Raw genomic sequence first — 27511 nt, 5'->3', positions numbered from 1 at the left:
TCTTGTGTCCCTGGGAGGCTCTGCTGTCTTGAGCGATGGCTCTGTTCCCTGCAGGTGTGTGGGCAGCCATGCTGCTGGGCTACCTCACTTTCCCTTGGTATTCTTTCCCCAGTTGCCCATCCTGCTTCTGAGGGACACTTCCTTGGTCAGTTGCAATATATGTCCATTCAGGTTACAGTCACAACGTATATAGCTGCAATTTGTTGTTTTTCCTTAAACAGTGTTACATGTCTCTGCTCACAATTGAAGTAACTTAGAGTTTAACCCTTAAGAGGCAAATGTCCTCTGTTTTCACCTTCCTGAGGGATCCCGCCACATTGACCATCTTGCTAGCAGGGGTCACAGGTGTAACAAGAACGGATTTCTGCTGGCTGATGGTCCACGGTGTAGCGTGACTCGGGGAACCCAGGAACTCTGTGGCAAAGCTGCTTCAAATTCTCCTGCATGCTTGTTCTTTTCTTTCTGCCCTTTTTTCTTCTTTCTTTCCCTTCCTTCCTCTCCTTTTTCCTCTCCTTCCTTCCTTTCTTCCTCTTCCTCTTTCTCTCTCTCTCTTTTTTCCTTTCTCTCCCCCTCCCCTTCCCTTCATCACCTAGGCTGGTGTGCAGTGACACAATCATACCTCACTCCAGTCTCCAACTGGTGGGCTCCCATGCTTTTTCTTCCTTTCTCTCTCTCTTTCCTTTTTTTTTTTTTTTTTTTTTTTTTTGAGACAGAGTTTTGCTCTTGTTGCCCAGGTTAGAGTGCAGTGGTGCGATCTTGGCTCACTGCAACCTCTGCCTCCCGGGTTCAAGCAATTCTCCTGCCTCAGTCTCCTGAGTAGCTGGGATTACAGGCATGTGCCATCACACCCAGCTAATTTTGTATTTTTAGTAGAGATGGCGTTTCACCATGTTGGTCAGGCCGGTCTTGAACTTCTACCTCAAGTGATCTACCCACTTTAGCTTCCCAAAGTGCTGGGATTACATGCATGAACCACTGTGCCTGGCCTTTATTTTCTACCTCTGCTGGCTGGCTGAATACCTTGAGCAGACCAGAATTACTGGAGGCAAGGAAAAAATGGAAGATTAGCTAAATTTATTTTCCATCAAAAGCAATGATGAAAATGCTTCTTTTCAAAGAGCAACAGCAAATATTGGTCCAAATTCACAAGTGTTCATCCGACAGGCCATATTGGAGAGTTAAGGTAGTTGTGCATGGTCCTGAGTGCACGGATATGGAATTTAGCTACAGGATGAATATTCTGCTTTCGTAAGCTGTTTTGATGAGATGTGAAGACGTGTTCTGAACAATATTAGAAGAATGCATCACCTTAGTATATTTGGCACCTGCCCTGCCCCTGACTTTTTCCTGAGTGAACAGGAGCCACCTCCCCTTTTAAATTAAATGATGGAATAGCCTGGCCTGTTCCAAATACTTGCTGCTGTCTCCTATGCTTGTTCCTCTGGGTCTCCAAGCATGTGGCTGAGAATCCATTTGGGACATCCATTCCCTGTCCCTGCCTGTGTCTATCATTAAACAAAGTGAAGATAGTCTGGTGTGACTGGCTTTCCAAACTCTTATTTGGATTCACTGTAATGTGGACTAAACAAATGGCTTAAAATTCACTGTTTGCAGACACCCCATCATCTGCTTCACTCAGTAGAGACATGACTGCCCCTCGAAGCTCTGCTCATTCCACCACCTTCCTGACAGGCATGTGCACAGCTTCAGGAAGCTCTCTGAGCTGAGAAACCCTGCCGTTTTACCTGTTTGCATCCCCTCTTTGTGTCCTGAATATTTTTACCACCTTAAATGTGTGCTCTTTCCCCCACAACATTTGTTTTAAATAATCTTAAAGCTACAGAAATGTTTCTAGAATAGTCCAGTGGGTTCCCACATGACAATTCAACTGTCGTTGGCATTTTGCCACACTTACTTTCCCCTTTTAAGTGTACATTTGTCATTCTTCTGACTAAACCATTTTGAAAGTTAGTCATTGTGATATTTTGCCCCCAAATACTTGAGCATTATCCATTGAGAACAAAATCATTCCCCTTCAGTTACCACACGAAGGAAATTTAACAATAACACAGCACCATTATTGAATATATAGTCCATATAAAGTTTTTCCCAGTGTGTCTACTAATGTCATTTATACCTTCTGTTGTTTGTTTTTATTCAAGCACCACAACTGCTTTTAGTTACTATATCTTTTATTTTTAAAATCTGGACTAGCTCACTTTTTGTTTTTTTCTTTCTATATCAGAGACATTTTTGAAGTATTTATGTCACCTTTACAGAATGTTGATCAAGTGGCTTTTGTTAGATTGTTTCCTCAAATTTGACAGTTTTAGAGAAACACTGCCTCCATGATATTGTCTGAACCAGTGCATCACATCAAGACACATGATTGACACAATAATGCTGTGTGCCACTCAGTGCATCACAGCAGGACACATGAGGCACATATGTGCTGCCATGCACTCCTCAGTGCATTACTGCAGGGCGTGTGGGCGGGGCCAGGTGTTGTCATGGTCCCAGCCAGTTGCTCTGCCCTCTAGAAAGTAGCTGGATGGGCGCTGGACACCTGCTCCACACAGCCTGGGCAGCAGCTGGAGATGATGCGGGGAGGGCTGCTCGGCTGGAGCTGGAAGGTGAGGAGGACAGGGCTGGGCTGGCCTCCTTGTGGAGATAGCAGGACCTGTCGAGGGAGAGTTAGGCCAGGGATGCAAAGCGTGAGGAGAAACTGCAGCCCCATGCATGGTCTCAGCTCCCTTTCTGAGGCCCCGTTGAGGTGAGTGCTTTCAACAAGCCCTCGAGGGAATCTCTGCTGCTTGCAGCCAAAACGTACTGACCACTGGAAGAGCCAGCCCCTGCGATGGGACAGAGGCATGGCGGCCATCAGGAGGCAGGCAAACCCCAGAGAAGGAGGCCACGGATGTGGCAGTGGACGACTGGTGTGCGATCTCAGCACCACAGGTTACTGGTTTTGTGGCAAGATGTGGACCTGCTGACAGCTTGGCTTCCTCGTCTGCAGAGTGTGACAGTGACATTCCCTGCCTTATTAGACAGATGTTAGGATACAGTGATGTGGGTGCTGAGCCCCATTCTGGACAAGTAGCATCGATGAACACCAGCTTTTACCGGATCGTTCCCTTATGCTGGGAGGAAAGAAACGATTTGGATTTCGTCTGTCTAGAAGTCCAACTATCTGCATGTGTGTTCAGAGGACGTTCTGGTATCTCAGGAGTGAAACCAAAGCATCCCCTGTACATCTTTCCCCCACCCCCACTCATAGCTTCGGATTCTCTGCACAGCTTTAGGTAAAGGAGCTGATGGGGAATCGGATGCCTCACCCCGTGTCCTCACTCTGGGGCCCGAGCTTAGACTAACATCAGGTTCAGCTGAGAAGGCCTCTGAACTGTGACCCCACGCCGTGGCCGCCTGCGTCGAAGCTGCTACCTGCCCTTTGCCCTTCTCGAGGCCAGTGCTTGCCTGGAGGAGGGCTGGCAGCAGAAATGCAGCTGACCAGGTTGCATTTTCCGTACAGCCTACTCAAGGGGATACCCGTGGAGACTCATTTGTCGTTTCAGTTTTCGATGATTTGGTGGAGAAGCTCCTCTGGTGAATGGACTTGGGATTTCTTGGAGCTGCGCTGCGGGTCCACAGTGTGGCTTTCGGCCCGTGTTGCGGGGGTACTTGCACTTCCTCTGGCGGGGCACGGGGTGGCGCTCCCGGGTAAGGCAGCGGCCGGCGGAGCCGTGAGCGAGGCGCTGCCTCTCCGGCTGAAGCCAGATCCAAGGCCACCGTGAGGGGGACCCACCATCCAGGTAAGACGTGTTGTTTCCTTGTTCCTTGGCGAATCGATGGGGACCAGGCTTCCCCAGGCGGTGAAATGAGGAACAGGGACCGCAGGGCTCGCCTGACCAGTGGGGTCTCCATCCTTCTCTGTGTTGACAAAAGACAAGAACAGACATCGCATGAAATCTTCCCGCCTCCGTGAGGGAACCTGCGTCTGGGAAGGCGCTGCAGAGAAGTGATCGCTGAGTGAGGAAGGAGGTGCCGGGCCTCATTAATCATACCTCGGGAGGCAATGCCAGGAAGGTTCTTTGTTTAAAGAAATACTCATTTATTTTTTATTTTTTATTTAAGTTCTAGGGTACGTGTGCACAACGTGCAGGTTTGTTACATATGTACACATGTGCCATGTTGGTGTGCTGCAGCTGTTAACTCCTCATTTACAATAGGTATATCTCCTAATGCTCTCCCTCTCCCATCCCCCACCCCACAATAGGCCCCGGTGTGTGATATTCCCCTTCCTGGGTCCAAGTGATCTCATGGTTCAGCTCCCACCTATGAATGAGAACATGCCGCTGTTTGGTTTTCTGTTCTTTGGGTAGTTTGCTGAGTTTAAAGAGCACTTGGTGCGGACTTGCTGTGGCCATCGCCTTCAACAGCTCATCTGTAGGAGGTGCAGGCTGAATTCACACCTCGGTGTCATCCATGTCTGCCTGCTGCAGAGGAGACAGGAGAAGCCCTCCCACCCACGGCTTGTACGGGAAGCTCTTCGCATCGGCTAGAGGGGTGTGGTTTGGTTTATAGCCACACCAAGTCATTTTAATACAACTCAGTTCACTGTGTTGCCTTGCAGGCTCCGAGTGTTACAGGCAGACCCGAGTCCGAGTCTTCCTACCATTCACTGTCCCCTTCTGGATTTCTAGGGACCCCAGATACGATGGCATCAATGTCAGTTAACTTGGCACTGTTTAAAATAGATCTGTGATCAAATTTTAAGTTTTTCCAAATAAGACCCTGGATAAATGCAGGAAGGTCATTTGATTACTTTAAAATAAGAGTATTTTATGTTAAGTTTGAAAAAGCCAGTCATAAAACTAAGCCCTGTACCAATGAATATAGTTTGTGAAGCCAGCAGCACAGGCTTATTATTATAAATATCAAGCACCACCATTATGAGTAAGCTCATTTATTTTCAGATGAGCCTTTGCAATCATTAATTGTTCACGTCTGTGAATAGACAGTATTATTAACTCCATTTGAAAGGAAGAAAACTAAGGCACCGAAAACCCGTAATTCATTGCCCTGAGGGGAAAAGGAGACACTGGCAACACTGGCTGTCCTTTCGCTGCATCTTCTGTTTGGTAGAGATCCAGGGACATCCGGAACATCCACACTCTCTCTCCCACTCACGGTCATGCCACCATCTAGTGCCGCATTGACATTTCCTCTCAATCTCAGGATAATCACATCGATGTAGCACTTGGCAGGTTTGTTATCTCAATGTCTATTATCTCAAAAATTAATCCTCATAGCAACCTTAGAAAGAGACAATATTAGCCCCATTGCATAGGAAAATGAAGGATCAGTGAGAAAGTGACAGGTCTGTCACTGGCGATGGGGGACAGGGCCATTGCGGTGAGTCAGGCCTCAGCTGCAGGTCTGAGTTTATGCCATTGCCCCCATCTGTGGGCTCCAGGAGGCTGTTGTCTAAGCAGAAGGCATGGCCCATCAGGGGCCATGGGTGGTGGGCACAGAATTGAGTCATCTGCCTGCCTTCCCACCCACCTGTGTGTGTTGTTTGTTTTATTTAAGTCCTGTGAGCGTAGTTTAGGACCTTGTCCCTTCCCACAGCATAGCACAGAAAATTGGGCAAGTCCAGACCATGATTAAATCCACTAAATCCACTTAAATCCACTTAAAAACCCCACCCCCCGAGACGGGCGGATTCTCTCCCTGTCCGCTTGAGATATGGTGTTGCCTTAAACGGTCCAGCAGTCGCGGAATCTCAAGGGGTCTCTCTGCCTTAGTTGGTGCATTCCAGTGCTGCTGGGTTCGTATTTCCAGGTCTTGCTTTATCCTTTTATTTTTTAAAGTAATTGATAATTCCAATCTCTCTGGCCTGCATGAAATTTATAAAATAAATGGACATAATAGGAAATAAATATTTTGTGGAACCACCGCTATGTGGGAGACATTTTACTAGGGAAGCTGAGGATCCCACAGCTTCCAAGGACCAGTCCTGGCCTAGTGGAGCTCACAACATATTGAGAAGGGAGGACGGACACCGCTGACACAGTCCACGCTGCCCAGTGCCGGGTGCAGGAGGGGCAGTGGATGCAGGGGACTGAGGGCAGGGTGTGCTGGGCCTGGGCCCTGGCTCCGTTTGGGAGCCTCGCGGCTGCTCTGCTGTCTTCCTCCGTGCATGGCCTGGGCCACATTGTGTGCTGTGGAGTTGTTGGATCAGACCTGGATGCTGCAACCCAAGGAGAGAGAGGAGGACAGAGCCCGGGAGAAGAACAGCACTCGGCAGTCTGACCCCTAAAAACCAAATACAACAGAAACCAAGCCAATGGCAATGGTTGAGAAGAACCAAGCCAGCGTGTAGGGGAGGCCAGGGTTGTGCCCTGGGTATCCAGGGTGGAGGGACTCAAGGAAAGGAATGACCAGAAACACAGCTGGGGAGGCCCAGAAGGCCAGGGGCTCAGGGTGAACTGTCTCGGGGGTCCCAGGGGACTGACGGGGGAGTAAATCATCAGAGGTGGTCAGAGCCACAGATTCCTAGGGGACATGTGCTGTGGCTCAGGATGAAGAAAAGGTGGGCTGAGGTCCGGACGGTCGGTGCAGGCTGGTGCACGAAGGCGTCTGAAGGAAGAGAAACTTTATAGCCCATGTCCTGGAGGGGCCGCAGACAGGAAGCACCCGGTGCTGGAAACCACAAGCTGCTCCTTTTCATTGATGAAGAGGGGAGTGGGGAACATAGGGCGAATTTCAGAGTCTACTGTAAAGAAGAAAGATTTACCTGACGTGTGTCGCTGCATGGTCTGGGCAAAGCTAGGGGAGCTGGTTTTCGAGGAGTGAAGAGATAGGGAGGGGGAGATCTGGACATGGGTTTGGGAAACATGAGGGGATCCAGCTGTGAGAGACCAGAGGCACCCTCAGGACAGTGGAGCCTGGTTCTTTACTCTGCAAATAAATCTCACTTTTCTACATCTCAACACATGAGGCGGCTCACCCCAGTTTCTTGTTCTTTCTCTAAGGGGGTTTGGCCTTCCATTGCCTCTAAATGGGGGAAAAGCTAATGGGGCTCACATCCATGGAGGGGAGTTCAGGATGAGGCTGGTGGTTCAGGCATCCTATGAGCCCGAGGGGAGGCCGCTGGCCTTGTGGTGCTTACGGAGACTTGCAGCGGCTGTGATCCACATTGAGGGTGAGAAACAAGATGTGAGGCTGCAGACGCCTGAGAGGCACTGTGGGGGCAGCACCCCACAGGCAGAGGCAAATGGTGGGCATGCAGTTTCCCTTCCCATCTGGTGTCCACTGGTGGCTGGCAACCCTATGCGGAGACCTTTGGTGCCTGCGCTATCCCCACCCCCTTTTACCCAGGGCCCCTGATGTGAATGGCTCTGCCTGGCACAAATCCCAACAACTCTCCCTGCCTCCTGCTTGTGTGAAATGAGCAAATGTGAAATTGCCCAGGATTGAAGAGCTCAGGACCTTGAATTCCAAGAGCCAGGGAGAAATACTTTGTTGTTCTTTAGACCCAACAAGCCAAATCTGTTCACACCAAGCCTTCATTCCCAAGGCAACCCTCTCCCTTTTGACGGTCCTAAGGTGTTGCCACCTAATTCCATGACTTTTGCCACCGCAAAGGCTTCCCAAATTCGTACTGGGGCCACGCCTCTCAAAACGGATACAGGAAGGAGTCCAGATTCTCCTCTCCAGACACTCGGGCGGTGCATCGGAAGTAAATCTGAGATTAAACCCGTGTATCTTAGCTCCTCAGTGCTCCCCTTCATCATTTCTTGAACATACGTAGTAGCATGTCCTGGTCTTCTTGGCAGTCTCCTTAGGGATGTAGGGGAAAGGCAGTTTTCATATCAACTTTCTTTATGTTGCCATGAATTAGCTGCTTGCTGACTAAACTTATCAGACAAAAATTACACACTTCCCAAGTATTCACCCTTTCACACCAGAGTCACCTGCTCTAGTATTTGCACACAGTTACATTATTATCAACACTGTATTTCAACTAAACGCTCCAAGTGCAGGTGAAGATCTGTCCTCAAGGTGCTGGCTGAAGCAGGTGAGTGGAACAGTTCCAGGTCCCTGCCGTTCCGCGGTGTCAGCATCAGCTCTGTTCAGAGGTGACAGACAGCAAGGCCCCAGCCAGGAGAGGCTAAGGGGATGGGAGTGAGAGGGAGAGCTCAGCGGTGGGGCAGGAGCCCCAGGATGGGGGAATGCCAGGGCCTTGGCAGGTGGCCACCTCAGGACTGGCAGGTTCCCCAAGCCAGGGGTTCTTTCCCTCCCAAGACCAGGACTGATAGGAGGCTTGGGAGTCAGGGGCGAGGACAGATGGTGGCAGGTGCAGGGGGCGAAGGGGCCCTGCCTGGGATAAAATGGCAATGGTGCTCAAGGAAATAGAAGCAGCCACATTGCCACAGTGGCCACAGTGCAGGAGCAGGTGCTGCTGGGGAGCTGGGCCCCAGGCTTTATCTACACTGTCTCACTGTAAGTCCTCTCCGAACTTGGCACCATCGTCTGACTCCACACATTGTCATAGCCCTGCCAGGCAGGTGCTTGCAAAGGCCACAGAGCCATTGAGTGGGTGCAGGAGGGAGGCACACCAGGAATTCGGCCCTGGTCTGAGGCAGCAGGGGACACTTGACTGTGGTCAGCAGGGCCTGAACCCTGGCTCTGGAGCCTGTGAGTCACCCTGAGGGTGCAGAAATCTGAGTGCCTGGGGCCATGTGCAGAGTGTGGCCATGTCGCAGCTGTGGCTTCAGCATTCAGAGCCTCTGCCTCCACTGGGGATTAATGCAGGTTTCCAACATCTCTGTTTGGTCGGTGCTGATCTTTTTCCTAACTGGCGACTTACTGGTTCCAGGAGAGTTCTGGGCAGGCTGCAAATGTCTGCATTAAAACAGCTCTGCTGGGCTAAGACAGGACAGAAGCAGACAGCAGGTGGAGGAGACACACTTTCCTATCCAGCAGAACCTGTGGCAAGCTCCACAGCGCTCTCCAGTCCTGCTTCCGGGAAGGTGGTTAATTCCATCTGGTCAGTATTTCCACACTGCGCGAGCCTCCACTTCCCTCTACGTGTTCTCTGAGACCCACCCTCCTGGGCTTGCCACTTAAATGAGTCCAGAATTGCCTCACCACCGTTTTACTTGCAGAACCTGGCCTTCGTGTTGTGGGGATGATTAGGAAAGAAAGTTGCTTCAGGAAATGGCCAGAAAGGGGTTCCACAGAACTGGCTTATGAAAAAGTTTTGCAGAATCTGTACTTAGTAAGCTGGAAACAAAGGCAAAAGAAAAAATAGAAAATCTTATTGTAGAAAATACGCTTTGCAGTGTTTGAAAAGGCTGTTCTTGTTAAATTAACCCATTAATAAATACAAACCACTTAACATTTGCTTTTTAATTGTTGTCTATAGTGCCAAAATAATTGGCCTGTGAAGCCAGTGAGAGTCTGTCTAGTTGAAAAATAGTAGTATTTATTCTTTGAGGCCCCAAACATCAAAGAAAGTGTTGTTTAAATAAAAAGATGGGGTGTGAGCATGGAGGTGAGTGGACAATGGGAAATTACTTAATGGGTACAATACTCATCTTTTGGGTGAACACTAACAGCTCAGACTTCAGCACTGTGCAACATATCCATGTAACAGAATTACACCTGTACCCCCTACATTTATAGAAATAAAAAAGACGCATCATAAACTGAACAAAACAGCCTATATCTTGAAGAAATCATGCTTGAAAAATAATTTCACTCTCTAAAATTTAATTTTAAATTTTAAATTATTGATTGGGAGATAACTCCCATGGCTCAGAAACAAAAAACATGAAAAGCATTCAGTATAGTTTGTTCTCCATCCACATCCTCCTCTGCCTGGTTTCATTACAGTCTTCTGTGTAACAAAGTCTTTCTTATTGATTTCTAGGAACTCTTTATATGTGGCACTAAGGGCATGAGTTATGATTAACTTCTTGTGCATCCTTAGAGCTTCCTGATGCAGATGCAAACACACAGGAATGTGAGTGCTCACCTTCATCTTCATCTTCTCTGTGTTTTACACAAATGGTGGCAGATTGCATGCACTTTACTACACTTTGCTCTTATAAATTGAATAATCCCCCGTATGAGTACAAGTAGCATTCCATTTTCTTACAGCTGTGAAGTATTTCAGTACCACACTGGATGGATGGTTGGTGTTGATAGACACAGATTCTTTCAAATCTTTTGTTATAACAGATAATGCTGTTCTCTTGCTAATATACCATTTTGCATTTGTCTTTAGAATCTGTCGTGAAATTGCTGGGTCAGAGGACACACATCTTTGTAATTCTCTAGGTGTTGCCAGATTATCCTGCCTGTGGTCATGCGATTCGCTCTTCCCAGGCATGACGACCACTGTTTCTCCACGGCTCCTTACCTGCACATCTGGATGTCTTCCGACATTTGCTGATTGAATAGGTTTCCTATTCTATTACTAGTAAGGCTGACCATCTATTTAGCTTATTTTCACTGGACCATTCCATCAAAGTTTTTTGTCTATGGATCTATTGAGTTTTTTATCTTTTTCTTTCTTATTGATTTTTTGGAACTTTTAATATATTAAGGATGTAAGTTGTGATAAGAAGTGAAAATACATTCTTTCCCTCAGTGTCTGTCTTGATTTCTTAATTCGTTGATGGTAGTTTTTCATGCAGAAATTCCTATTTTTATGTAGTTTAACTTATAAATTCTTTTACTGCATTTGTATTTTTCAGTTTTAGTTTAAAAAATCATGGAATTTGTCCATGATTTCTGTTAGTACTTTTATGGCTTTACTTATAACATTTAAATATTTTATCTTTTTGAAATTTATTTTTATATACATTGTGAGACATGGGTGCAAGTTTCATCTTTTATTATTTATTTTGCCGAATGCTACTCAGTTGTCCTAATGCCGTTTATCACATAGTTTTTTTTCACTAACAATTTTAGATGTCACTTTTATGACTTACTAATTTCCCTCCTATTTTTGTGTCTATCTGCATTTCCTGTGCTTTTCTGTTGTTCTGTGTGTTTGGTCATACCCAGTACAACAGTGTTTTAGTTATTAAAATTATTATATGATCTAAGAACTGGTAAGGCTAATTCTTTCTCTTTACTCTTTTTTTTTTTCTGGATTTTCCTATTTTTATTTGCTTCTTTTTCTATTTTATCGCTAGAATCAGATTGTCTAGTTCTCACCTCACAGTAAAATACATAAATAAATAAATGAAATACAAAGATCCAGAAAAACTTCAGTCTATTTTTATTTAGGTGCATTAATTTGCATAGTAAGTTTGGGAAAGTTGGTATTTTATGATGTTGAGTCTTCCTAGTCGGGAACATCATAAGTCTTTCTATTTGTTCAAGTTTTCTTTTATAAACTTTTGAGGGTGGATAAAAACATATCTCATATAGATCTTAACTTTCTTGTTAAGTTTAATCCTAGGAACTTTTTCTTGCTAATTAAATGGGAGTAATTTCTTGTGCTATATCATCCAAAGCTATTGGTTTCTGTACATCAATTTTATCCCTACATCTTACTAATTTTCTTATTATTTGTTGAAGAAATTAACTTGATATTGTCTTTTGGTTTGAGATAGGTGTATCTTACCATGTTATGAAAATACTTATCAAATCCTATTTTATTAAGTTTTTTAACACTAAATTTCATCAAATACGAAATGCAGCTTCTGTATAGATTATCTTATTTTTTTAAATCTTGGATCTGTTTGCAAACATTTTTTAAAGGTTTTGAATTTTATTTTTACATACAAATGTGTTTGGTTGTCCTTTACAGCATGTGTCATTCAAAACACAATTTCCCATAAGGATGCCATGTTTTCCTAATCATTTAGAGTTCCACAGCATCTTGAATTCATTTAACAAAATGTTATAGAAGAAACAACTTAATACAGTTGTGTCATTATTTAAAAGCTAACATTTTTCTCTGAGCTTGAAAAATAATAGATACCTTTTCTAGTGAAGAAAGCACCTTAAATTCTTTCTTGAATATAGTAGGTGTGTGTGGATAGATGAGTAGATTGGCAGGCAGATAGATTAGATAAACATTGTCAATAAAATTAAATGGACATGATGCACACTTTAAAACTCTCTCTGAAATAAAATAATGAGAAGTAAGAAATCCGAGCCCACTGGTGTCAGCCTGTTCAGGTGGTCCTGCTGGAGCACTGTCTCCATGGAAATAGAGGAGTGTCGGAAGGAAGGACTGAGGAGACGCGGCAGTGAGTCCACTTTTTTCCCCGAAACACCATCATTTCCTAAGCTTATTTATCACCTTTCAATTCTACAGAATCACATTATGATTTTATGGTGACTAAGGACCAAGAGTAGAAATGTCTTATCTCCAAGGCATGGAGCAGGCACTCACCATTGAAAGGAAGTAATCTTCAGGCTTTTTACAGGATATTGATCTCCGGGGAATGTCAGCAGGGGCACAAGGAGAGCAGTTGATGCATCTGGACTCATAAATTGCTCACATTACATCCAATACGTGGTGTATGATATGACATGTGTCATGGAGGCGTCTGCAAAGGTGCCACAAATGCCAACATCTGGGTTACTTATTTGTCTCCTCTGCAGTGAAGCTGGCAATAAATGCATCTCCTAGAGGCTGGGGAAGGTGGGAGAGAATGATCAAATGAAAGCTGCTAAAATGAGGGCATTTTCTCTGTCTTTCTGAATCATCAGCCATAAAACAACAGCAGGTCAGGGGTTGCGTCCTTCTCTCTGCTGCTACAACCAGCGGGTGATGGATTGGATGTGGTGGCTCCAAAATGCAGATGAAGGTCAGCACTGCGTTCTGACTAAGACTTCTCAAACTCTCACTTCACAGTTAATTTTTGTTTCAAACAATGAATGTTGTTATTTTAATGATGACATGAGTTTAAAACTTTGATGCTTCCATTTTTCAAAAAGGGCAAACCACCACGGACAATAACAAAATCCTTTAATACAACAGCACTGGGGAAGAGAGCCCAGGGCTTCTGCAGTTGCTGATTCTCGGCACCTCCGTCTCCATTACTCTCTGATGTTTCTTAAAGGCTTTCATATATGCATGAGATAAAAGCAGCACAGCAGAAAACCAGAAATAAATACAATGAGAATGAAGACGAGGCAGTCGTAGACAAGGTGCTGCTCAACCAGAAGGTGGCAACAGCAGGAGAGTGGACCTCCTTCCAGTGAGGTGAGTACAAAGGCCAGTGAGCTGAGTACAAAGCTCCCTGCCCCAGTAGGATGTGAGGCCTTGGAGGCCAGTGAGCTGAGTACAAAGCTCCCTGCCCCAGTAGGATGTGGCCTGCTCTAGGCAGAAGGTAGTTGAGCAAAGGAGAGAGGCAGCAAAGTAGAATGACTTCAAGTCTTTTAAAGGTTGAAATATGCTGAATAAAGAATAAAGGCATAGCTGTGAAGAGTATGGGATTGTTTATATTTGCTGAGTAATCAATACCACATATTGCTTTCACGTGGTTTGCTCAGCTCTGTCCCAGGGCACATCCAAGAAGCATGGGCATGTTTCTGTGCTCTTACAAAGCCTCCTTTCTGTTAGGAAGCCTGCAGCACACACAAAATAGCCATCGGCAAGAGTGTCTGTGGCCCCAGTGCTGCCCTGGGCAGCACACGAGAGTGATGGACTTTGAGTCCCTTTATTTTCTGCTCTCTGGAAGGAGGGGTTTTAATAGGATTTATCTTTTTATATGTTCTGCCTAGCATTAGAGAAGCAGACAATTTTAGTCAATCATTCAAGACCATCCTGCAACTTCAGCTTTTGCGTTTTACAACCTTGTAAAGAAACGCAGCACCATAATTAATTAGAATTAGAGCACTGTGATGTGAAATTTTAGCCAAAAATCTAAGTCTGCCAAAAATCTAAGTCATTGTCTTTGGCCTGAATTCCTGTAGCATAATCTTAGATAGGCGCACACATCCCTGATCCAAGGGCCTGTGCACACCAGGTGCTCCTCCCAGCAGGGAAGGCTCGGAGGTGTGGGCCAGGGAATCATGCAGAGTTGGGCTTTCATTCAGCATCTCCGGGAATCAGGACACTGCACTCACACACACGCTTGCCACACAACCTGGCAGGAGCCAAGACAAGGTGGCAACACTTTCATCTTTGAGAAAGGAGTTTGAAAACATTCACTGCAAATTAACACAACTTTTCTGACTGGCGTGTGCCCACAAATGGGTGCAGCTGCACCCCGAACCGGCCTGGGCTCCCTGAAAGATCAGAGGGAAATGTGAGGGGCAAACGCGTTCAGTGCAGATCTCTCTTTCTTCAAGCAAGGGAAGAGAGGTTTCCAAATTTGAAAGTGACCTTCGCACCTCCTCTCCTTTCCGCTCCCCTCTTCAGTGGAATGTTTGAACAAGCACTGATGACTCGCCCCCTAATAGCCCAGATAAGGTTTTACAAGAACAGGTGGGCCTGCTTGAAAGATAAACTTTTCCTGAAGCCACAATAAGACAAATGATCCGAAACTTGCAATTTGGTTAATGTTTCTCTCTCCGCCTTGCTGTGTACACAGCTCCTTCTGGCCGGCAGCAGGAAGAGTGGGCCTGTGTGTGCCAGGCCCTGCAGTCTCTCCTCTCACCTGGTGTCTCCAGTGAGGGGCCTGAGTCATCACACACCATGAGCTTGTGCTCAGCCTGCACATCTCCCACCTCCCACCAGCTGCTCCTCAACTGGCAGGGCCTGATTCTAGCAAAATCTAGCACAATCTCACTCCTGTGCAGATGCTTGGGTTTCCCTGGTGTCTGGGGGGTGGTGTGCTTGGTGGCCTGAGCACTGCGGTGAATCCATGTTTCCCTCCCAGCACGCTCTTCTGTCCTCCAACTTGGCGGACAGCTCCGGCCAGGGACGTAGCCCAGCCGATGCCCACCCTGTGCTCTGTCCATTTCATAAGAGCCCCCGGTTTCCTCACTTCACTCAGATTTTGCCAAGAGAATGGTCCCACTGTGGCCCAGAAAGGCCAGGAGGTTGCAGCCTAGGACTGACAGCAGAGGTGGCTCTGGTGGGGAGAAAGTAGCTCTCCCAGCCTAGCCCCACTGGTGGGCGGCACCTCCTGGCATCAGGCCATCTTTTGTCCCAGTCCTAGGTAAGAAAAACACAAACAAAAGCCAGCCTCATGGCGCTCGAGAAGCAGGAGGCCATTCACTGACCGCAACACGCTGTGTGCACAGACACACGCGTGGACAGGAGGTAGAGCTTGGGGTTGCTGTGGAGTGGACAGGACACTGGAGCGGCAGGCGGTGCAGACCCGCTGAGCAGCCAAGCATGGTTGTCGTCCTGAGCAGCAGGAGCCAGTATGTTGCTCAGGGCCTTGTCTTTTTTACAAAGAGCCTCAGGCCACGGGGGCTTCTCTAGGTGCCTCTTTGCTCCCACACTTGCACGCGGGCGGAGAGCAGACCCGGCCACCGACTCACTTGCTTTGCTGTCTTCAGATGGAAAAGTCACTGTCATAGCCCCAAAGGAGGGGAAACTGTACTGATTTGGGGAACCTCTATGTTAATTTCAAAACAGATAGTCTCCTGTGTTCTCAAAGACTGGAAGTGAACCCCACAACTGCCTTAGGCCGCAAAAGCTTTATCCTTTCTAATTGGCATCCCTGTGACCTGCTCTGTGCCCTGCGGATACTTTGCTCAGCCAGTCAGAAGGAGGGAGGCCAGACACTAGCCCTCACGGACCTGCGGCTGGGACCCTCTGCGTGGGGACGATGGGGTCGGGGCACAGTAGCTGCCCCAGCAACAAGTGGGGCCGCAGGAGGCTGATGGTGAGCTTGGAGGTTGGCAGAATTCTAAATCTGAGCACTGCAGGGTCCACACAGGTCATGACTCTACTCTGCTCCACCCAGGCTCCGGAGAACCTGAGCAGGAACCTCTGCAGGGCGGGCCCAGGGCCCCCTACCCTCTCGGCAGCCGGTAGTGCTCCCTGACAGCCTGGGCCTCTCCTCCTTCTGGTAGCTCTGTAATTTGCTGTCGCCAAAGTGGCTGGGCCTGGGACAGGCTCCTACTCTCCCTCCTGAAGCTGGGCAGTCCCTCCTGCCTCAGTTTCTCAGACTAGGCCTTCTGTCCCATCACGAGCCACTGAAGACGCTCAGCTGTTTCCACCCGCCCGGTCTGACTGCTGGATCTCCCTCTGCATGCGTCGGTTTGCTGTGTTCTCGCTACATGCCCTTGGGTAAAATTTCTTCTCGACTCACCAAGCTGCACGTCCTGTAGGGCAGGTCCGCACCTCACAAGCATGTTGCCCACATAGCTCAGAAACAGATGCATTCACGCTTGTTAAAAGTAAAACGGGGTCGGGCGCAGTGGCTCATGCCTGTAATCCCAGCACTTTGGGAGGCTGAGGCGGGTGGATCATCTGAGGTTGGGAGTTCAAGACTAGCCTGACCAACACGGAGAAACCCCATCTCTACTAAAAATACAAAAAATTAGCTGAGTGTGGTGGCACATGCCTGTAATCCCAGCTACTCGGAGGCTGAGACAGGAGAATCGCTTGAACCCAGGAGGTGGAGGTTGTGGTGAACCAATATCAGGCCATTGCACTCCATCTTGGGCAACAAGAGTGAAACTCCACCTAAAAAAAAAAAAGTAAAACCAATTAGCTAATTTAAAGGAGTTTAACTGAGCAAAGAATGATTCACAAATCAGGCAGCCTCCCAACAGAGAACGGACTCAGAGACTCCAGCGCAGCCATGTGGTGGAAGAAAATTTAAGATTGCAAAAAGAAAGAGATGTACAGAAAATGGAAATGAGGTACAGAAACAGCCAGATTAGCTAAGCTTGGGGTTTGCAGTATTTGAACATGGTCAGAGAGCTGGCGACCTTAGACTGGCCAAAACTCAGTGATTGGCACAAGAGTAGGCTACAGTCTGTTTACAGTTCCATTTAGGTTATTGTTCATGATGTACACAGAAACCTTTAGGTCGAAATTAAAATACACAAGGAGGCAACTTTAGGCCACACGTGATTTGAAGGCGAGAGAGGCCTGGTGGAGGCTGCATTCTTCTCTCCAAGAAGTCCATTTGTGGGCTGCTGAGCCACAAGATATGGAAGAACGCAAGACAGCGAGAGAAGGCCATGAGCTGGACCCAATACCCACATATTCAGGAGTAAGCCCTGGTGCTGTGAAAGGGTCAGTGCCTCCACAAACATCTCCACAGACATTGAGCTCTGAACAGACACAGACCGCTACACACAACAGAGCTCGACAAGCCACAGAGCTCCACAAACCGCAGAGCTCTCTACAGACAGAGAAATCTCCTCACCACAGAGCTTTCCAAACCAAAGAGCTCTCCACATACACAGAGGTCTCCACACCACAGATCCCTCCACAGACACTGAGCTCTCCTCAACACAGAGCTCTCTACTGACACAGATGTATTTATAGACAGAGATCTCCACACAAGACTCTCCACACCGCAGAGCTCTCTATACTACAGAGCTCACCAGACCAGAGTTCTCCACAGACACAGAGCTCTCCACACTACAGAGTTCTCCACAGACACAGAACTCTCCACACTACAGAGTTCTCCACAGGCACAGAACTCTCCACACTACAGAGTTCTCCACAGACACAGAACTCTCCACACCAGAGAGCCCTCCACAGACACAGAGCTCTCCACACCACATAACTCAACAGACGCAGAAATATCCACCCCACAGAACTCTCCTCAGTCACAGAGCTACCCACACCACATAACTCTCTACACTACAGAGCTTGCCACATTCACTCACCTCTCCACCGACACAGAGCTCTCCAGACACAGAACTCTTCATACAACAGAGATCTCCACAGACACAGAGCTTGCCACACCACAGAACTCTCCACAGAAACAGAGATCCCCACAGCACAGAGCTCTCCACAGACACAGGGCTCTCCACACCACTGGGCTCTCCACAGACATAGAGCTCCCCACAGACACAAAAAACTCCCCACAGACACAGGACTCTCCACAGATACAGAGCTCTTCACAGACACAGGGATATCCACACCGCTGGGCTCTCCACAGATACAGAGCTCTCCCCACCACAGAGCTCTTCATACCACACACCTCTCCACAGACACAGAACTTTCCACAGACTCAGAATTATTCACAGGCACAGAGATCCCAACACCCCATAGTTATCCACACTACAGAGCTCTCCACACCACAGAGCTCTTCACAGACAAAGAGCTCTCCACAGACACAGGACTGTCTATAGACACAGAGGTCTCCACACCACTGAGCTCTTCAAACCATGGAGCTCTTCACACCGCAGAGCTCTCCACATAGAGAGTTCTTCACACCACAGAGATCTCCACACCACATAGTTCTCCACATACAGAGAGCCCTCCACATACATAGAATTCTTCACATACAGAGTTCTTCACACCACGGAGCTCTTCACATCATAGAGCTCTCTACAACACAGAACCCTTCACACCACAGAACACTCCACAGACACAGAGCTCTCCACACCACAGAGCTCTCCACAGGCACAGAGATCCCCACACCACATAGTTATCCACACTACGGAGCTCTCCCCACCGCAGAGCTCTTCAGATACACAGCTCTTCACAGACACAGGGCTCTACGTACCACTGGGCTCTCCACAGACACAGAACTCTTCACAGACACAGAGGTCTCCACAACACTGAACTCTTCACAGACACAGAACTCTCCACAGACATGGGACTCTCCACAGACACAGAGGTTTCTGCATCATAGACCTCTCCACACCACAAAGCTCTTCACACCACAGAGTTCTTCACACCACAGAGCTCTCCACAGACAGACAGCTCTCCACAGACACAGAGCTCTTCATACCACAGGGCTCTACACAGACACTGAGATCTCCTCAACACAGAGCTCTTCACTGACGCGGATCTATTTACAGACACAGATCTCCACACCACACAGCTCTCCACACCACAAAGCTCTCCAAAGACACACAGTTCTGCACACCACAGAGCTCTCCATAGACGCAGAACTCTCTACAGACACACATCTCTCTACAGACACAAACCTCTTCACATACACGGAGCTCTCCACACCACAGAACTCTCCACATACACAGAGCTCTTCACACCCCAGAACTCTGAACACCACAGAGCTTTTCACACCACAGAGCTCTCCACACCACAGAGTTCTCCACATAAAGAGAGCTCCCCACATCACAGAGTTCTCCACACCACAGAGCTCTCCACATAGGAAGTTCTTCATGCCTCAGAGCTCTTCACAGCACAGAACTCTCAACATACACAGAGCTCTCCAGACCACAGAACTCCCCACATCACGGAATTCTCCACATACACAGAACTCTCCACATCACAGAGCTCTGCACACCACTTAGCTCTCCACAGACACAGAGCTCTCTACAATACAGAGTTCTGCAGACCACAGAATTCTCCAAATACATAGAGCTTCCCACATCACAGAACTCTCCACACCAGAGAGCTCTGCACACCACAGCACTCTCCTCACCACAGGGCTCTCCACAGACACAGGGGTGTCCACACCACAGATCTCTTCACACCACAGAGCTCTCCACATACACAGAGGGCTCCACACCACAGAGCTCTTTACTGACACAGAACCCTCCACACCACAGAAATCTCCACAGACACAGAGCTCTTCATACCACAGAGCTCTTCACATACACACTGCTCTTCACATACACAGAGCTCTCCACACCAGAGTTCTCCATAGACACAGAACTCGCTCTCCACACAACAGAGCTCTTCACACCACACAGCTCTCAATATACACAAAGCTCTTCAAACTACAGAACTCTACTTGCCACAGAGCTCTCCACAGACACAGGGCTCTCCACACCACAGAACTCTACACACCAAAGAGTTCTCCACAGACAGAGAGCTCTACATACCACAGAACTTTCCATATCACAGAGCTCTCCACAGACATAGAGCTCTCCACAGAGATGTCCACACAGAGCACTCCACATACACAGAGCTTTTCACACCACAGAGATCTCCAAACCAGAGTTCTCCATAGACACAGAACTCTCCACACACACAGAGCTCTTCACATATGCAGAGCACTTCACACTACAGAGCTCTCCAAACCACAGAGCTCTACACGAACACAGAGATCTCCATAACATGGAGCTCTTCAGAGTCACAGAGCTCTCCACACCACAGAGGTCTCCACATACACAGAGTTCTCCACACCACAGAGCTCTTCACACCACAGAGGTCTCCACATACACAGAGTTCTCCACATACACAGAGCTCTTCACACCACAGAGCCCTCCTCACCACAGAGCTCTCCACATACACTGAGATCTCCACACCACAGAACTCTCCACAAAGCTCTCCACAGACACAGAGCTGTACACACCAAAGAGTTCTCCACACAGAGCTCTACACACCACAGAGCTCCTCAGAGACACAGCGCTCTCCACACCAGAGATCTCCATATCACAGAGCTCTCCAAAGACACAGAGCTTTCCACAGATACAGAGCTCTCCACAGAGATGTCCACACAACAGAGCTCTACAGAGTTGTTCATGCCACAGAGATCTACAAACCACAGACTTCTCCATAGACACAGAACTCTCAACATACGTAGAGCTCTCCACATTACAGAGTTCTTCACATATGCAGAGCACTTCACACCACAGAGCTCTCCAAACCACAGAGCTCTCCACAACACAGAGCAGTCCACAAACACAGAGCTCTCCACACCACAGAGCTCTCCACAGACACAGAGCTTTCCACACCACAGAGAACTTTACACCACAGAGCTCTCCACAGACACAGAGCTCTCAACACTATAGAGTTCTCCACAGACACAGAGCTCTCAACGCCACAGAGCTCTCCACAGACACAGAGCTCTCCACAGACACAGAGGGCTTCACACCACAGAGCTCTCCACAGACACAGCTCTCCACACCACAGAGTTCTCCACAGACACAGAACTCTCCACACCACAAAGCTCTCCACAGACACAGAGCCCTCTGCACCACAGAGCTCTTCATACCACAGGTCTCTCCACAACACAGACCTCTTCACATACGCAGAGCTCTATACACCAAACAGCTTTCCACATACACAGAGCTCTCCACAACACAGAGCTCTCCACACCACAGAGCTCTCCACTACACAGAGCTCTCCACATACACAGAGCTCTCTACACCACAGACACCCCCTGTACTTACCCCTAGGTCTGACTCCCCTTAGCACAGACCCCCAATACTTAAATTTTCTGCACTCACACTGGCAGCAGTGACTTCAGCAGCACTGACCCACTCTGCACTGACCCCCTCATCTCTGACATTCACAGCACTGACCTTCCCAGCACTGAGCCCCACTGCACTGACCCTTTCTGCACTGACCACTGCCTGCAGTGAGCACCCCTCCCCTGACACCACAGCACTCACACCCGTACAACTGACTTCCCCAGCAGCTACATCCTCTGCACTAACCTCCACAGCACTGACACCCCCAGCACTGACTCCCCCACAGTGACCCCTCAATGCCAACACCCCAAGCACTGACACTCCCAGCAATGACCCTTCAACACCGACACCCTAAGCACTGACATTCCCAGCAGTGACCCCGCCAACACTGACCTCCTTAGCACTGACCTTTACCCCTGAAACCTCCAGCACTTACCCCCGAAAGTGACAGCCCCAGCACAGACTTCCTCAGCAGTTACACACCCAGAAGTGATTTCTCTAGCACACTTCAGCACCCACTGCACCATCATTGACACCCCTAGGACTGACACCCCATCACTGACACCCACAGCCCTGATACCCGAGCACTGACACCCCCGGTACTGGCATCCCAGCAGTAACACCACCAGCACTAACCCCCATCACTGACCACCCCCCCAGCACTGCTCCCTCGGCACTGATCCCCCAGCACTGAAGTCCCAGGCACTGACACCCCCACCACTGACCTCTGCAACACTGACTTCCCCTCGGTACTGACCCCCAATCACTGACACTCCAGCACTGACCCCCCGCCAGAATTTCTCCCTCAGCACTAATCCCCCCAGCACTGACACCCCCAGCACTGAAGCCCCCAGGTATGGGTATGACACCTATACCACTAACACCCCAACACTGACACCGCCATCACTAACATCCCCAACACTAACAGCCCTGCACTGACACTCCCAGCACTGACACTCCCAGCACTGACACCCCAACACTGACACCCCAAAACTGAGACTCCAAGCATTGACACCCCAACACTGACACTCCCAGCACTGACACCCCAACACTGACGCCCCCAGCACTGATACCCCAACACTGACACCCCCAGCACTGACACCCCAACACTGACAGCCCCAACACTGAGACCCCCAGCACTGACACCCCAACACTGAGACTCCCAGCACTTATACCTCCAACACTGAGACTCCCAGCACTGACACCCCAAACACTGAGACCTCCAGCACTGACACCCCAACACTGAGACCTCCAGCACTTATACCTCCAACACTGACAGTCCCTACAGTGGCACTGCCAGCACTGACACCCCAACACTGAGACTCCCAGCACTGACACCCAACACTGATGCCCCCAGCACTGACACCCCAACACTGAGACTCCTAGCACTGACACCCCCAACGCTGAGACCCCCAGCACTTATACCTCCAGCACTGACAGTCCCTACAGTGGCACTGCCAGCACTGACTCTCCCAGCAATGGCATCCCCAACACTGAGACTCCCAGCACTGACACCCCAACACTGAGACCCCCAGCTCTAACACCCCAACACTGAGGCCCCCAGCTCTAACACCCCAACACTGAGACCCCCAGCAATGACACCCCAACACTGAGGCCCCCAGCTCTAACACCCCAACACTGAGACTCCCAGCAATGACACCCCAACACTGAGGCCCCCAGCTCTAACACCCCAACACTGAGACTCCTAGCACTGACACCCCAACACTGAGACTCCCAGCACTGACACCCCCAACACTGAGACTCCCAGCACTGACACCCCAACACTGAGACTCCCAGCACTGACACCCAACACTGAGACCCCCAGCACTTATACCACCAGCACTGACAGTCCCTACAGTGGCACTCCCAGCACTGACACCCCAACACTGATGCCCCCAGCACTGACACCCCAACACTGACGCCCCTAGCACTGACAGTCCAACACTGAGACTCCCAGCACTGACACCCTAACACTGATGCCCCCAGCACTGACACCCCAACACTGAGACTCCCAGCACTGACACCCCAACACTGACGCACCCAGCACTGACACCCCCAGCAGTGACAGCCCCTGCTGTCAATAAATAACAGTAATTTGTTATTTATTTGTTTTTGGTTAGAACTCACAGAATAGTACAGAGAACAACATAGAACCTCTATGTACTCACCACCTAACTCCCAAACACAATATTTCTCCACACTTCATTATTTTCTGAAATACACAAGGCATCATCACATACACATTGAAATGCTTCCATCCCTTTCCTCAAGTCAATGCTCCCACTCTCTGAGGTGACTCTGCTCTGAATTCGGTGTGTAGAGTTGGGTGACATTTGGGAAGAGAGTGTGCTACGCATATGTAAATGTAACTACTTATGTTTCCAGAAATAAAATTCAGTATTTTATGCCCTACTTGAATCTTGAAATAATGCAATTGAAGTTCAAGCTTGAAATGCTGTAAAAAGTTTGAAAAGCTAAGTTCGACTGTACAATTTGAAGACACCTCCAGTGCTGAGGCTTAGCTGTTCGCCCTGGGCTGGGGAGGGTTGTGGAGCCTGTGTTGTTGGAGCATGGAGCCTCAAGGGTTGTTAACTATTCTGAGTGTTATCGCTGGGTTAATTTTGTTGGTATGCGTGTCCTTCATTTTAATCATCGTGTCATGTCAGCATTTTCTTAGCTGTTAATTTGTTCATGGGTGTATTAGTTTGTTCTTGCATTGCTATAAAGAAATAACCAACCGAGACTGGGTAATTTGTAAAGAAAAGAGGTGTAATTGGCTTCATGGTTCTGTAGGCTGTACAGGTTTCTGCTTTTGGGGAGGTCTCAGGCAGCTTTTACTCCAGGTGGAAGGTGAAGCCAGAGCAGGTACATAACAGAAGCAAAGGGGGGAGGTGCCACACACTTTTAAATGACTGGATCTTGTGGGGACTGCACCAAGGAGACCTTGCTAAACCATTCATGAGAAATCCACCCCCATGATTCAATCCTCTCCCCCAAAGCCCCACCTCCAACAACTGTTGAAATCGACAATGTTGTGCTTCCTACCTACAACATCTCCAATGTTGGAGGTGGGGATTATACAATATATAATACTGTACGTAATGTTGTATTATAGTATGCAATATATATATTAACTCTAAGCATTTGCATGAGTGTACCATTCAATGCCATTAAACACATTCATGGTAATGTGTGCCCATCACCACCATTTTTGCCCAAGATTTTTCATCATACACAACATAAAGTCTGTTCGTTTTAAACACCAACTCCTCACTCCTCATTCCCCCTGCCCCAGCCTTTGGTTACCTCGCTTCTACTTGCTGTCTCTGTGATTTTGCCTATGTCACACGAGTGGGGTCAAATAATATTCACCATTTTGTGTCCGCTTATTTCACTAAGCACAATGTCCTCAAACTCTGTCCAGGCTGTAGCCTGTCAGAAGCCCCTTCCTTTGTAAGGCTGAATAATTTCCATGGTATGGATGGACCACACTGTTCATTCATTCCTCTGTGGATAGACATTTGTGTTGTTTCTATCTCTTGGCTGTTGAGGATAATGCTACTATGAATATGGGTGTTCAGATATCTCTTTGTGTTCCTGACTTCAATTCCTTTAGATGTCCTAGGTGTGGAATTCCTGGATCTTACAGTCACTCTGTGTCTGATTTTTTGAGGAACCTCCTAACTTTTCCACAGCATCAATGGATGAGAGTTCTGATTTCTCCATCCACATCCTCACCAACACTTCTTTTCCATTGCTTTTTATTTTATAGCCATCTTATTAGATGTGAGGTGGCATCTCAACTGTGGTTCTGATTTGCATGTACATATGATTGATGATACTGAACATCTTTTAATGTGCTTATTGATCATTGTATATCTTGTTTGGGGAAATATCTATTCAAGATCTTTCCCATCTTAACATTGTTTTTTAATTGCTCTTGTTGTTGAGTCATGGGAGTTCTTTATATGTGCTGGATATTAATCCCTTATCAGATATATGATTTGTAAATATTTTCTCCCATTCTGTAGGTGTCTTTTTGCTTTCTAGAAAGAGTCCTTTGATACACAAAAGTTCTTAATTTTGATGAAGTCCAGTTTATCTATTTTTCCTTTTGCTGCCTTTGCATTTTTTGGTCATATCATTATTACTTTCTATTAGTATATTATTTTCCCTCATTTTTTATTGTTACTTCTGCCATATATCAACATTCCAGGAGTGCATGCCTCTGTCTCTGGATTTAGTAGAGGCACCGGCAGCCACCAGCTCACTAGGCCTCAGGCTTGATGGTCACCTCATGGCAACACCACAGTGTTTCTGCTTCAGGTCAAGCTCCTGCTCCTTTTCCTGTTACCCCGACTCTCCTCCTGCTCCAGTCCCGTGGCTTCAGACACAGAGAGCAGTGGGAGTTGCAGCCGTGCCTGTTCAAAGGCCACATGGTCTGGGTGTCCAGGCCCCAGTGGTGTCTCCTCCTCTGCTGTCTCTCAAGGCAGAGCTTTCTGAGAGGGCGGCATTTTCTGCCCATTCCCTGTGTATTTGTGTTTCTCTTCAAAGGGTCCTTGGGCATTCTGGCTATCTCTAAAACTCATTGGCTGGGTTACCATTGGCCTTCCTGGGTCATTTCTTTTATTCTTGAGAAGCGATTCCCTGACTCTCCTGTTACAGTCATGGCTAGGCCTCGGTGTGTACAAGGCAGCCACGAGATGGTAACCAGATTCTGAAAATAACCCCCTTTCCTTCTAGTGATCTCCAGCCACTGACAATATTCCACCTTTAGAAATTTCATTCTTTTGATGTGTGGCATTATGTATCTGATGTCAAACTTTGAATGCAAATTAATTCTGGAAATACATGTAAAAATTCATGCAACTAATTCTGTGAGTGCTAAGGTATGTAGTAACTAGGGTTCCAGACAAAAAGCTTTAAGAGGTCAGTACCTGGGGTTGCACTGTCAAGCGTGGTGTCTGCCTGTGGCCCTGAGACCTAGAAATGTGGCTGGTCTGGGTTGAGATGTGCTGTCAGTGTCAAATGCATCCTGGACTTCAGAGATGTTGCATGATAGAAGAATATAAAATGTGTCATCAATAATCGTTTCATATTGATGGCATGATGAAATAACATTTGGCTCTATTGGTTTAATAAAACATATGATTAAAATTCATTTCTGTTTCTTTTTTCTATCTCTGCTGGCCTGTGTTACTCTCCGGCTTTGCCTAGGGAAGCTGAGCGTAGGATGGGTTAAGGGAACAACTGGACAGAAAGCCTGGGTAGGAGGCAGCAGGAAGTCACTGAGCCCATGATGCAGGGGTCAAGGGAGTGGCCTTGGTGGGCAGGGCTCAGGGGAGTGGCCTCGGTGGGGAGGTTGCACACCTGTACCTCTGGGGGCTGTTAGAGGCCACTGAACAGTTGCTGCAGCTGAACCAGACACGAGAGAGGCTTTCACCGGTCAAAGGCTTGGGAGGACCCTGGGGTTTCCCCAGGCCTTGCTTGTGCAGATCAGCTGGTGTGAGCTCTGTGGATAATGAGACTCTCTGTTGCTGATCTTCCCGTCAGGGGTTGGGGGGGCGCACCAGACACAGATTCTAGGTGTGGTTTCCCCCAGTTTGTGTTCAGCCAAGGAGAGGCCCTGGTCTCTGGGGTCCCAGGAAGCATGTCCCGCAGGGAATTAATCCCAGGGTCTCAGGTCCCGTTATGATTCACTCGCTGAATAGTTAAAAGACCCAGATTCAAAAGGGGCAGCTCAAACCTTTGCCCCCTGGGAACAAAGGCAGGAGATTAGCTCTGTGTTATCAACCAGCATTGTCAGGATAGAATGAAAAAGGCTAACTTTAAAGGCTTCACCTGTTGAGGCCTTAGTCAGAGCCTCGATGGGAATCAAAGGTCATTCCTGCCCAAGGTTTTGTCTCGAGTCCTCAAATGGGTAGCACTGAATTACCTTTGAAAGTGGCCTCAAAGGACCGGAGACGAAGCATGGATTAGTGTCTTAATCTTAATAGCATGAGGCCTGTAGTTAGGGTCCAGGGAACTTGAGGGAAGAGGTAGCATTGTCCTGGGCCATCCCTGGCATGCGGTGCTGTTAGAGGTGGGCTGGGGTGAGGGTGAGCTTTGTGCCTCTGGACAGGACCCTTTCACCAGCTTTGGGGGCGTTGTCACAGAGCTTCGCCAGCTGAGTTAGCGTTGGCCCTCGGACAATGGGATTTGTCAAGACCAGATGAATGAAATCTTAGGCTCAGACGGGGAAAGGCAGGCATCCTGCTCTGGTATTTCTGTGGGGAACAATGTT

The 27511-nt window shown here is 48.1% G+C and overlaps 1 pseudogene across 1 annotated transcript; it reads right to left on the bottom strand.

Annotated features, from left to right (window-relative positions):
* Positions 1-684: 684 nt before the first annotated feature.
* On the bottom strand, positions 685-11277 carry LOC144340690 (putative uncharacterized protein encoded by LINC00242 pseudogene; annotated as a pseudogene). Its single transcript, XR_013416936.1, has one exon. The product of XR_013416936.1 is annotated as a putative uncharacterized protein encoded by LINC00242 pseudogene (transcript).
* Between the last annotated feature and the right edge of the window lie 16234 nt (positions 11278-27511).

Source organism: Macaca mulatta, chromosome 4 (genome assembly GCF_049350105.2).
Source record: "Macaca mulatta isolate MMU2019108-1 chromosome 4, T2T-MMU8v2.0, whole genome shotgun sequence".
NCBI classification, from domain to species: Eukaryota; Metazoa; Chordata; class Mammalia; order Primates; family Cercopithecidae; genus Macaca; species Macaca mulatta.
Note: the sequence above shows the minus strand (reverse complement) of the source record. Positions and strands in the feature narration are given on the sequence as shown.